The sequence below is a fragment of the Mastomys coucha genome, unplaced genomic scaffold (genome assembly GCF_008632895.1).
Source record: "Mastomys coucha isolate ucsf_1 unplaced genomic scaffold, UCSF_Mcou_1 pScaffold20, whole genome shotgun sequence".
Lineage (NCBI taxonomy): Eukaryota > Metazoa > Chordata > Mammalia > Rodentia > Muridae > Mastomys > Mastomys coucha.
The window spans coordinates 62,861,398-62,867,089 of NW_022196903.1; positions in this window are offsets into that span (position 1 = coordinate 62,861,398).

The following is a 5,692-nucleotide window of genomic DNA, read 5'->3' on the forward strand; positions in this document are numbered from 1 at the left end:
ATATTGTATAGAAACAATTTAATAAATAATGAATATTTCTCTCACTGATGTTTGTATTGAATCAAAAATATTCTCTGGAAGCTCAAATGAAAAGCTAATTGCTACTTGCTCCACCTGTCAACTGTCTTACTAGATACAGCCAAGTGTTGTTTGTTTGTTTGCTTGCATTATTAAGATTTGTCTGCTTGACTATGAGCAGGATGTGTAAGGTATCTGACTTTCAGCATGTTTACCTGTTTGTTACACATGTGATAAGGGTATCTTCAGTAGGGCACTTTTAAGAGTTTAACATCATTAATATATAGAGTACAGTAATCACATATATGTAAATAACATATAAATAATAAATGATAGGGTAATAAGACATCGTGAGGAAAAATGGGGGTGAGTAAAAGGACAAGGGGTCATGAGAGAGAAAAAGATAAAGTAGGTGACTACAAGGAGAATTAGAGATAGCAGGGGTGGTCTGATGGGGTGGAAGACTACTAAAACTAATTTTTCATTAGGAAAATCCATAGTGATATCTGATGCTTTATATGCTAGCTGAAAAATTAAAAAGGTAAATAAATAACAAAGGCATAAGGAAAACATAACCTGGTTTCAAACGTCACTAGGAGGATTCAGTAGAGTGCTGTGGCCCAGATGAGATATTCTGTGACCAAGGCTCTTTCTCATCACCCAGGTGAGAAAATTCTCAGGATTTCCAGAAGAGCAGTGCTACTGACATTCAAGGAAAATGAATCTTGGAATCTTTGGAATTCATATAATAAGACATTAACCACTTTAAATATTCAAAGTAGAATTGTTTTACTACAGGAAACATATCTAAATAATAATCATTTAATGAAATAAAAAGTGTTATTTTGAAACTGAAATGTTTCTGGAAGCTCATATTTTGTATTCTGATCTGATACTGTTGTGCTTCTGGAAAATTTGGTGGTGAGTACAAACTAGAGCAAGCAATTAATGGGTAAAGTCATTTGACTTCACATTATTTATGACCATTTTTGTACTAGCTATCTGCTTCCAGGTCAGCAATGATGTAATTGAGAGGCTTTGTTGCCTTTATCTCTGATGATGATTTGTACTTATATCTACCAGGTATATTAGTATTAGCCATGCAAAAGTAATTATTGGTGGGAGTAAATTATTTCAATAAAATTGATACTGGAAGGAGGTCTTCTCTGGTGCTAACAAGACTACAATTATTTTGAAGTAGAAGATGCAAAAGCCATTTTTCTCAGACATATCAGGTAAAGCCAGGGATGGTGCCTCAAAGTTCTTTACTTCCTCTACTTCTAGAACCTGGTTTTCTAGTTCTCACTTTTACAAGTCCATGTATTTTTATGTAGATGTTTATTGGTGGGTATAGGTATTAAGTATAGGGATTATGCTATGGGTGTGATATTTTGAAATCCCACTACCAATTATTGTTTTAATTTTTACATCAGTATATATTTGATCCATTTTGAGTTAGTTTTCATAACAAAAAAGAGTAAGATCTAGATTTATTTTATTGTGTTAATATTCATACAATTTTTGACAGCACCATTTGTAGAAGAGTTTGTTCTCTGATATTTAGTTGACAACTTTTTAAACGGTCTAGTGGCTGTTGCTTCATGAAGTTACTTCTGTGTTTTTAATTAAATTACCTTAATATACAAGCATTTTATCATAGTATGAGCCTAGTTTGTTACTACAGATCTGCATTCCAATTCAAAATCAGATGTGGTGATACTTCAGGCTTTGTTTACTCAGGACTGTTCTTGGTGTTTGTGATCTTTTGTACTCCTAATGACTAATACTACCTTTTTCTTTCTATTTTTATGAAGAATGATATTGGAATTTTGGTGACACTTACTTTTGATCAATAGATTGATTTTGGTAGTTTAGTCACTTTTTCAAAATGCTAAGATTTCAAATATGTGATTGTAATAGTTATTTCCATCTTCTAGTTTTATAAGTTTTAAAATACAAAAATTAAGTGTTTTAAAATTTTCATATAGAGTTCATGGTAATTTGAGTGAATATACCCTCCATAGGCTCAGATAGTTGACGATTTGGTGCTGAATTGATAGAACTCTTTAGGGAGGCTTAAGAGGTATGTACTTGTTGGAGGAAGTAATTATGCCTATGGAGCTGGTCATATTCCAAGTTTGTGCTCTCATTTTCCTGCTCCTACCACCAAGACTTTGCTATATTAGCATGGATTCTAACCCTCTGTAATCAAAAGCATGTAAATATACATATATATATATATATGTATGTATATATATATACTTAAATATATATGTGTATATATATATATATATATATTTAAGTTGTCTTGGTCACTGTGTTTTATTTTAGTTATAGAAATGTAACATGCATAAATCTTTCACTATTTGGCTGGACATGACCCAAGACAACTTATTATTTTTTTTAAACATTTGACATTAAAAATTTAGTATTAATTTTGTGTGAGTGTTTTGCCTGCATGTATGCATATGTATAATTGATGCTCAAAGATGTTAGAAGTTGTTGGATTCTTTGAAACTAGAGTTATGCACAGATGTTAATCATCATGCACATGGCTGGACACCAAACCTATGTCATTTGCAAAAACACTACCTGCTTTTACCTGAGTCATCTATCCAACACTTGAAGGTACTTGAAGGTACTTGCTGAAAGTTTTGTTACATTTAAAAATTTCCAAGTTGACCGTTTAATGCCTCTTATGCATAGAAACATATAACCTGCAAATACTTCTTTGAATTACACATGTCCTTTGGATCCTATTTGTTTAGCACTGCCCCTTTATTGATGCATAAAATTTTCTAGAAGGCAACGATTTAATTTGCCTGTAATTTATCTATTTGTATAACAGATATTGCTGTTTATATCTTAAGCTATACTGAGTAATTTCTGTCCATGTTGTCAAGTAGGAGAGCAGGGAAAAGTGTAATATCCACCAGTTCATTTAGACAGAGGTATGGACAGAAGTGAGGGGTATTAAAACATTAATATGGATTTTAAGATGGGGGCATCAATATGTCCACCTTGACTAATGAAACATATCAGAGACATCATTGGCAGGTAAATTCTGCATTAGAGGAAAACAACAGAGCATGGTCTATTACTAGTATACACCCCTGTGACCATTTGTTATCTCTTTATTTCATTTAATGCTTGTAGTTCCATGAAATTTCCTAAAAGTCCCTGTTTGTATTATGTGTAGAGACTTCCATTCTGACACATAAATAGCAACTAATACATCTCAGGAATTTCAGGTGTAGTCACCTCTGTATTTGGGGAATCCAAGAGGAGGCATATTACATCTATGCTGTTGATATTGAACATGTTTAGGCTACAAATAAATTTCTTAAATGCTTTTTCTAAGTCTCTGAGAAAACCTTGAAGCTTGAATACATCTAATGAACACACTTAGCAAACAGAAACACAAACAAGCAGCTCAGGTAAGCTTCACATTTTGGTTTCTCTAGGGGTTTATATTATGACTTATATCACTGTGGGAGGATGTTCAGATGTTCAGAATACTGTAGACAGTAATACATTGCAATATCTTCAGAATCCATGTTTCTGATAGTGAGAGAAAAATCTGTCCCAGATCCACTCCCACTGAACATTTCTGGAACCCCAGGTAGCAAGGTGGATGCAAAATGAACCAACATCCTAGGACCCTCCCCTGGATTCTGTTTAATCCAAGAAAAATGCTTGTTAATGTCATTACTGGCCCTGCAGTTGATTGTAAGATGATCTCCTAGAGATGCAGAGAAATTATGGGGATTTGGTCATCTGGATGTCATATGATATATCTGACACCATGAAAATGTAAGAAACTGTTATATTGTGTATTACAGGAAAAGTACACAAAGAAACAGCAAAACTGACCATGGCGATTGAAATCAATCTCCAATCCTTCCTTACTTGTGATCTAGAGCACCAATAGCCTCAAGAGCTGAGCAGGAATTCTCATGGCCATGATTTGTCATGGAGTGAAACTCACTTCTGCATAGGATACTAGAAGCTGATAAAAATTCTTCATGGTAGTGGGTTGCACTTTAGGCACATGCAAATCTCTAGAGACTGAGCGAGCAGGGCTGGGCATATCTGCAGGACTGAAAATACTCAGTAATTCAGCAAGGGTTGCAGGTCTTTCTGGAAAAAGGAGTGATGTTCAAAGTTTTCTATAAATAACATGTATTGGTATGGCTACCATAGGGACTGTATCAATTTTGTGATATGTAAATAGCATCTTACTTTCATTAATTTGAGTTTTAGTACCTGCTTATTTTCAATTATTTCATCTAGAACAGGTACTGATCATTATGTAACAATCTCAGCATGCAAGCAATTTATACACTTCCTTAATGAGTACCTATCAAGCTTCTGGGTCACTGATACCTTCCTCTTTATCTTAATATCTTTGATGTCAAATATAAGCAATACTAAGAACCTGATACATCAAATGCACAGTAACCTGTAGTTTCCAGGGAGTACAGTAATTATTATCATTTGTTTCAGGCAACACATCAATTTGTCTTACACCATCTGTGTTTGTTCTGTCATACTGCTTCGATAGCGACCAAAGAAGAGCAGAATTGTCACCCTTCTAAATACTGATTCTTCTTATATAATCTAGTTCTGATATTTTCTAGATGCCTCATATCATTGTTTCTGTTCAGTATCCATTCCTAACACAAGCAACTGTCTTTTAAGCTAGAGTTCTTCAAGTGATCAGTGTGCATTCAGAACTTTGCATGCACTCTGTTCCATATAGTCTGCCAGTTTTCAATGTCTTATACTTCTGAGAGAAATTGATTATCAATGTATGTCATTAGACTATCTGGCTTGAACAGGTGAACAGCAATAATGTGACATTAAACAGGTTGCTATTCTTCAGGAAATCCAGCAACCATGGAGTCTAGAGTATTTTCTCACATATAAATATAAGTATATACTGGGTCTTGTGATTAAGAAGGATGGACGAAAAGACAATTGACTTGGTAGGGGGTCACCTAAACATTGGTTGCAATCCGGAAGTGGAAGGACAACATCTAGAAAAGAAAAGAATATGTTGGTAGCATGAAGGAATATCTGATGATATATCTCTCGTTCTATTTATAGTTAAATGTTTGCAAGTAATATGTAGGAGATAGGGACAATTGGATATTACTTTACATGGAGGTATTGATGAAACAAGAAAATTGAGGAATGAAAATAAGAACAATGAGTCTCACTATTAGAAAAGAGGGATATTTATTTGAAAGACTTAAGTAAACAATGTGGATTGCAAATTGAATTGAAGAAATAAGATTAAACTCATGCCATTTGTAATAGAAATATAAATATGTGTTTCTGTGTGTGAACATAGATATAAACTCATAACTTCTCTGGCTGTAAAAGAATTTTTCACACATCAATGGGACTCATAATTTATAAATGAAACATTATGGAAATGAATATTTGATTTACCAATAAATATTTATTTTTAATTTTAACATTAATAAAATACAGCATAGCCCTAAATTTGCCTTGAAAAATGATCTTAAAATGTATCATTAGTTACCAACCAAACAAACACATTGCATTCTGCTTCCATTATGTACATTTTTACTAGATGAGGATGCTCTCATTCTGCTGATTACTACATTCACAGGCCTCAATAAAGTGGCTGTTTAAAAATAATAAC